This window comes from Cyprinus carpio, chromosome A20 (assembly GCF_018340385.1).
Source record: "Cyprinus carpio isolate SPL01 chromosome A20, ASM1834038v1, whole genome shotgun sequence".
In the NCBI taxonomy this organism is placed as follows: Eukaryota; Metazoa; Chordata; class Actinopteri; order Cypriniformes; family Cyprinidae; genus Cyprinus; species Cyprinus carpio.
Window position 1 is genome coordinate 12,194,336 of NC_056591.1, and position 8,426 is coordinate 12,202,761.

At 44.5% G+C, this 8,426-nt stretch overlaps 1 pseudogene; it reads left to right on the plus strand.

The window, feature by feature from the left end:
• The first annotated feature begins 4,341 nt into the window (after nucleotides 1-4,341).
• LOC122148916 lies at nucleotides 4,342-8,179 on the plus strand (annotated as a pseudogene).
• Nucleotides 8,180-8,426: the final 247 nt, after the last annotated feature.

The following is an 8,426-nucleotide window of genomic DNA, read 5'->3' on the forward strand; positions in this document are numbered from 1 at the left end:
AAAAAGAAGAAAAGGAAAAGAAAAAGATTACAACAATTACAAAGATTAAAACGAATAAAAGTTGCCAGGGGGATATAAGTGTCACGTGGGGAGCGTGACAACGGAGTTGAGGATCCAAATGCAGCTTTATTTAGAAGAGTGGTCAGAACAGGCAGGTTCAAACACCAGCAAACAGGTATAATCCAGGGCGAGACAAAAGAGTAATCCACAAAACAGGCAATGGTTAGGGCAGGCAACTAGTGATGTTACATATGACACTGAAGCTTCAAAGCGCGTATCGAGTAAGCAGCGCAATTTGTCACAAAGCTCTGTGCCGGAGCGTGTATTGTTTTCAGAGAATCACATGATCAACGAAAAATGAAGCCTCACTTTCTGTCCAATCACGTGCACGTGTCGTAATGTTCGAACCCCCAGATCTTACTTTACGAGTAATTTTCATTCAGACTTATTCAATAAAAATTTTAAATACCCAGTCATACAATTAATATGAAGAATAAAAATTCTTTCAGAATTTTCTTTTTATGTATTTGGCATATACAATTCACATATGTGTATATTATTCTTCTATTACATCATATTGATATTTATATTGGCATTTACTGCCATAGTTTAATGGGTAAATTATTTTATCAGAGAGAGAAATTCAACAAACACACACACACACACACACACACACACACACACACACACACACACACACACACACCGTTAGACTTTTATTTGTGCACTTAACATGAGGATATATGGAAGTTGTGGTCGCTGCTTCATCCTACAGAGTGTCCTTTACAGGCTTTTGGGTGCTTTATTTTTATTATTGTTTTTTGACACTCGTGAAGCTTCGAATCTTTACCCGAAACAGTCAGAGGAAAGCTTCAGTGTTTCATGAGGCTTCATTTGCCCATCACTACAGGCACCAAATGATCAAAATGAGGTAAACAGTCCAAGGTCAAGAGACAAGGCAAGGCAAGAAAACAAGGAACTAGGAAACACGGCAAGAAAACAAGGAACTAGGAAACACAGAAAGACACAGGAACTAGGGAACGCTACAGGCTAACAATACTGAGCAATGAGTGTGTGATGAACCAGGCTCTAAATAGAGTGAGGCTGATGAGTTAATGAGATACAGGTGAAGGCAATCAATGATGATGAGTATGGCAAAGGATTATGGGGTAGATTGGCAAAAGAGAGAGGTGGAGTGCCCTCTGGTGGAGTTCATAGGCACTCCAGCTAGAGATCATGACAGTAAGTAAAGTTCAAAACAAAGATATAAGATATACATACATAGTACATGCATAGCCATAGAATATATTATAAAGTTTACAAGTTTTCAAAGTTCTTACAGCTTTCTTATCCAACGTCTCTGGTACTGTCAATATACACAGGCTATTTCAATCAACAAAACCCCAAAATTGGGTTTCTGACTGGTAAATTTGCACAGATTCATTCATTCATCGAGAAACAAGCGCACAGCCATCTTTAGATTTTTGGCTTTGAAATTCTATTTTTGCGGTAGCTCTGAGAAGAGTAATTAGCTAGTGAAGTGGATTTACTTATTGTAGAATTAACAAAAGTTATCATGAGCGGTGTGAAGCAGATGTCATAACAAATATCAGTAGACTGGTAAGATTTTAAAACCAGCGGTTTATTCCTAAATATATATGACCTTACCTTCACGATGTGGAAATACAAATCGGAAGACAGAAAACAACAAGTGTAGAGTTAAATAGGGGGCGTAGGGTAGAAGTGATACTACCCTGTGGGGTGGGGGGGCATACATGAGGTCTATAGGTTAATAAGAAGAAGAATAACAAAGTGCAGTAAATGGTGAAACTTAGCACTGCAAACCAGTGTGTTTATAATTACATCAATACATTAAAAAAATAAGAAATACCAGTTTGCAATATCAAGCAACATAACAAGCTGTTTTGTACAGGAAGCGTACACCTATTTAAGGTGTGGTCACATTAGTAAAAATGAGCTCCATTTGTAAATAGTGGAATGCATGAAGCACAGCTCACATAAGTGACATTTCTGTTTTGTTTGAGTATTGGAGTTTAGTCACTGATATGACTTCAGACTTTTGTAAACCTATATTGTTGCTTGCAGCTATTTTCATTTCAGTGGCTTCCACAAGTTTGATCAAAAACTGAGATTCTGCAACCTTTTTTCCTCATGGGTTTTTCTCTAAAGTGTAAATATCTAGATGAGACCTACAAAGCTGTTTATGAATATATATATTTATTTACATGTCAGATTAAACAGAGAACTCTTAATCTTTACAAACATAAAGAACACTGATCTGGGCCTACAAAAATTCACGGTGAAAGATGGGAAGTAGCCACTTGGGAAATAAATGACAACGTTCTTCTTAATGGCAAACACGGTGACATTGTCACATTGAGTAAGTTATGCAATTTCAAAAAAGCCCCCTGGGCTCAACGAGACTGATGAAATGTTGAAAGAGACATTGAGAGGAGCATAACTGTTCTGTCTTATAATAACTTTAATGACTGGGAAATCTTTCCTACTTTGTTACTTTTGCTGCTTCCCTACTGTGTTATCACAAGCAATGCTAATGTAAAAAACACTAACATTTCATGTCTGTTGAAAATTAAAACTACAGTTTGAGGTGAGTTGTGAATAGAAAGTGAATGAGGAAGATGAAAAGCAATTAGAAGAGAGTAAAATCAGATCGGAGAACAAAATGTCACTCAGCGAAAAATGGGCAGTAGTGTAATTAGTGTGTGCAGTTGTGGCCACAGAATGATTAGAGAAGTATTCTTTATGCTTTATAATACGTTTGGGAACACCAAGCACTGCAGCATGGCAGAAATTTAAACTATGACAAATAACTTTTGATTGAGAATTGGGGAAATAAGTAATTCCTCTGCTTCAGTCGATATATTTCTTGATTTAAATTATCTACATACTAGATCAAATGGGATGTTCCAATGATTAATGGGACATACAAGTTTATCTCAACAATATTTCATGTTTGGCCCTTCTAGTGTCCCAAAATTGCTGTGGAGTAGGGTACAGCAGGACTTAGAAAAATCTGCTTTTTAAATAGTGTATGACTGGAGAAAAACATTTATTAGAATAGTGTCCGCGTCAAGGCGAGCTATTCTTATCGGCCTACTGTGCATTAAATTGACTGCGGTAGGTGACGTTAAGTCAAGACTGAGAGTGGCGGTGGCTAACAAACAGGACCCATGTCTATCCGGAGCGGTCACTCAATCTTCAGCAACAGACCATCTCTCGCCGGCTAGTATGAGCTGGGCGGACATGATGGAAGCCGAATCCCCGGATATGCCTCCGCTGTTTGAGGGTCTGCTTGCACAGTAGGAGGGGGAACCCAGGGACGAGGACACAGAGGGTGATGCTAACTCTGATCTCCTCAATTTAGACACTGATGACGAAGAGGAGGAAGACAACTCCATCTTTCCCTCCCAACAGTCTAGGCCTCCAAGCACAAACGACTCGACCATGGAAGTTGACAGTGACTTGCATGAGGTGTGCAAATGAGCTGCAGCTAAGCTGGGCCTAGCCTGGCCCATGTCCAAAGACACCGATGGAGCTGAGAGGGACCTTTGTGATGGGAAAAGGTTGCCTCCGGCTTAGCCTGCAGCGAGACAACTCCTGCCCGCTGTGCCGGCTTGCATGAAGGAAATGTCCTTCTAAAAGGTTGCCCCCTATTGGTCTAGCCCCTTCAAGAGCATGCTCCCTACCAAGGGGTGTTCTATGTTGGAGATTCAGGGGATGGGAGAGCTGGGGTTGGCCGGACCCCCAGCGGTAGAGTCTTCACTGGCCTATCACCTCCATCCGAATCGGTGCTTTATTTCTGCAATCTCAGATTGCGCTGCCGAGTAAGATAGAGCGGCTGACTGTGTCGATATATCAGAGGATGTATAAATACGTAGGACAGTCTGTGTGCTCGTTGAACGTGGTAACTTTATAATTAGCGTATCAGGTGGAGATCTTAGACGAGATGGTTCGGCAGCTGGACTCAGGGGTGCAGAACCTGGCACTCTGGGACAAAATTTGTGTTGTGAACGATTTGATTCTGCACTCTTCCCACGGCGCGGTTCAAGGCTGTGGCTGCATGATGGGCTTGGCCGTATCAGGTGAGAGAGCGTTATGGCTGAACCTGTCAGGCTTAGGCGACGCGCAGAAGTCAGAGGTGATGGACGCAGCATACGATCCGACTAAGGGGCTGTTTGGCCCAGCCCTCGAGGAAATGAGAGAGACCAGCACCCTCAGAAAACAGGAGGATGAGGCATTTAACCTCTGCTTGCCACGTAAGCAAGCGCTGCGAGCATTGGGACCGCCATCTCAACCGCCATGACACAGGTTCGCAGCAGCCGCGGCAACAGTGGGGGACCGGTAGGTGCTAGGGCTCAAAGACCTGCTCACAGTGGGCAGCAAGCTGGCCAGCATTCACGACCGGATGGGCCGTGGGGAAAGCATTCTTTTGCCGTTGTAGCAGCGAGAAACCGTCCGTCCCACCCCGAGGAGAGGAAGAAGAAGCGTGCGACCTGACACGCAGGTATTCCCTGGCCCTTCTCTCTCCGCCCACAAAGAGAAGAAGGTGGGAATACAGCCCTCTTGTTCTGAGTTTGTTAAGGGCCCATTCGGTAAGCTCTCCTCAAAGTCAGGGAGACGAGGGAGCTCTGAGTCATGTTCTACAGTGTCACCAAGCACTCACATGGTGTTTTCTAACACGTTTCAGTTTGGGGGAATTGAAAATAAGGAAGGCATCATCGCATCCAAGCCACGGGCTGAGGGCGATATGCTCCCAGAGTTCGGAAAACACATTAATAAATGTTGCACTATCGCAGCCAGGCAAACAGCCGAGGGCGATAGGTTCCAGAGACACAAAATTCAAAGATATGAGAAGCGCTCCCCTAGTTTCTCCGCTGGAGGGAGCGCTCGCTCCTTCAATGGGAGCCAGTGTGGTGGCAGTGATGACATCATCACTGTGCACCATCAGCCGGGTGGAAGTGTTCGGAGGACTTCTTTCTGCCCGAATAGCCAGTTGGCATGCATGCGCGGTTCACCCGTGGGTTATGTCAACGATTTCAGGGGGGAACAGACTTCAGTTTGCCATGAAACCACCTTGATTCAATGGGGTGATTATGTCAGTGGCCGAGGGAGAATCAGCTTGTGTCTTGGCGGCCAAGATAGAAATGCTTTTAAATAAACGAGCGATCAGAGTGGTGCCTGAGGAGGAGACCTGTCAGGGCTTTTATTCTCTTCCTAAGAAAGGAAGCACAGCCCTTCGTCCGATTCTGGACCTTTTTGTGTTATTCTGGACATTTGTGTGTTTATCAAACACCTACGAAAGTATTCATTCAGATTTGTTGTTCAATTCGTCTGAATGATTGATTTGTCACAATAGATCCTGTCAGACGCTTATTTTCACATAGACATTTACCCCTCTCACAAGAAATTCCTCAGATTTGCATTCCAAGGCACATCTTACGAGTTTCAAACTATTCTGTTCGGGCTATGTTTGGATCCAAGAGTTTTTTCCAAATTTATGGAAGCGGCCCTATTACCATTAAGTTACAAGGGTATAAGAATATTGTCGTGAGAGCAAGCAGCGAGAGACGTGGGGATGGTGTTACATCATCTCAGCAGCTTGAGGTTCAGGATCAACTGAACCCCAAGAGCCGTTTAGAGCCTGTTCAACAAATGGAATATCTGGGGCTCAGTATAGACTCCCTCTCTTACCGAGTCACACTGACAGAGGGGAGAATTGCGTCTTTCACACAATGTAGGACCCGTTTTCAGATGGGCAAAGTGGTTCCGTACAAATCCTGGGTCTAATGGCTTTGGTGATTTTGGTAGTACATTTGGTACTGCTCAAAATTGAAAAAGATTTTCAGCACTGGATCACACAATTACATTTGTGCTCTTGGTGCCATCTCGGCCAGCTGGTGATAATTACTCATGCATGCTTCAGGGCGCTCAGGGTGCCGAAAAGTCCCGCAATTCTCAGAACGGGGATTCCCTTGGGGGTGGTGTCATTGAGAGTCCCTATGATGACGGACGTGAGCTGAAAGGGCTGGGGTGCAACTCTATTGGGCAGAGCGGTGAACAGCATGTGGCCTCCGCAGCTGACTCTCAAACATATAAATTATTTGGAGTTGCTAGCAGTGTGGTTAGCGCTGAAACATTTTCTGTGCTTCATCAAAGGGCAGCATGTGTTAGTGAAAATAAACAATTCCACAGTGGTCACTTACATCAATCGACAGGGGGCATGCGCTCCCTCCAACTGCATCAGTTGGCAAAGAATCTGATCATGTGGAGTGACACAAGGTTGTTATCCCTCAGGACGACTCACGTTCCAGGGATTTTAAACAGAGGTGCAGATCTACTGTCCAGAGGGAACCCCCTGTATGGGGAGTGGAAACTCCATCCCCAGGTGGTGAACCAGATATGGCAGAGGTACGGTCAGGCAGCCATAGATCTGTTCGCCTCGCAAGAAAATGCTCAATGTCCTCTGTATTTCTCTCTAGCGGACGAAAATGCACCACTGGGTGTGGATGCTCTAGCCCACCCATGGCCATACGTCCTTCTTTATCCATTCCGTCCTCTGAGCTTAATGTACCCCACGCTACACAGAGTGAGGCATCAGGGTCTGTCTTTAATACTGATAGCTCTGCGTTGGCCGTCCAGACATTGGGTGGCCGTGATAGTTCAACTCCTGTCAGACCAGCCGTGGCCCCTCCCTCCATGGAGGGATCTTCTGTCTCAGGTGGGGGGGATTTACCATCCTCATCCAGACAGGATAGCTCTCTGGGCCTGGCCCGTGAGAGGTGGAGTTTGAATGCAGCAGGTCTGCCTCCATCTGTCATACATACTATACAGAATGCGAGAGCCTCCTCTACTCGCTCACTTTATAGCAATAAATGGCGAGTCTTTGAAAAATGGTGTGAGCAGGGTCCCTTTTCAGTGCTCAGTGAGGGATATTTTATGCTTTCTTCAAGATCTACGGGATAAAGGGAAGGCTTTTTCCATAATTAAGGTGTATTTAGAAGCCATCTCAGCTGGCCATGTAGGTTTTGGCGAGAAATCAGCAGGCCAGCACCCTTTAATAAGTCTTTTTATGAAAGGGGCTCGTCGTAAATGGCCGGTATTTAGACAGATGGTTCCTTTATGGGATTTATCCATCGTTCTAGAAGCCCTTTCTCAACCTCCTTTTGAACTTTTGGAGGGAATTGGGCTTAAATTTCTCTCTTTTAAGACGGTGTTGCTTATAGCCTTAGTTACAGCTAAGCGTGTGAGTGATTTACATGCTTTGTCTTTTAGCCCATCTTGTTTGCAGTTTGCTCCAGGGCTCACTAAGGTTTACTTTCATCCTAGTTGAAAGGTAGTCAGGTAGTTGACTCAGCATATAGGTGCACATCTACTGATCTTGCAGCTTTTCATCCGTTCGATTCTCCGGCGGAGCAGAAGTTGAATTCGTTATGTCCTGTATAGGCTCTTCATATGTATGTGAGGAGAACAGCAGGCTTTAGGACTCATGACCAGCTGTTTGTGTCATGGGCAACTCCTCACAAAGGGAAGCCATTGTCTTGTCAACGGTTGACTCACTGGATCATAGAGGCTATATCTTTAGCTTATGTCTGCAAGGGTATTCAACCACCTAAGGGCTTGAAAGCCCACTCCACTCGGGGGATGGCTTCATCATGGGCCTTATACGGGGTAGTGTCTGTTCAAGATATTTGTTCAGCAGCAAGTTGGGCTACGCCAGATACTTCTGTGCGGTTTTATAGACTGGACGTGTCTGAGCCATCCTTAGCACATGCAGTGCTGGGAGCCGGCAGGTCGGTGCCCATTTAATTGTTTTGTTGAATAGCAATGATATGGGTGCAATCCGGGAGTGGTCTATATCTCCCATAGTGAAACACTGAACAAAGTTAGAAAAAGAACGATGGGTTACTTTGATAACAGAGTAAGGTGTTTCACTAGCACTTCCCTCCTTGCACGGGTACGGGAAGAAATCTCTCTGAAATTATGTTGGCAGGGGTCGACCTGACTGATATAGGTGGGGAGGAGCCTGGTCACAGGTCGACCTGTCTGTCAAAGACTGACGTGGTGTCATAGGAGCTTTCGCAGTTAGTCAGGGCCAAAGCGATTCCCATAGTAAAACACCTCACTTTGATATCAAAGAACCCGGATTTACGTTAAGTAACCCATCGTTTTGTGCTATCTAGTGGTTTAGAGAAAAATCTAATTATATCTTTAGCCCATACCCTACTCTGTCTGTTTCATAGCCTATGTATCCACAATAGTTTGTTGCTTAGGTTGTGTGTCTAATGCATTTCTTTTCTGTAAAGTACACTGCCTGATAAACTCCTCATCCCTCTGAAAGACAACATGGCCTCTAATTAGTACCCAGAAATATCAGTGTTTATTCC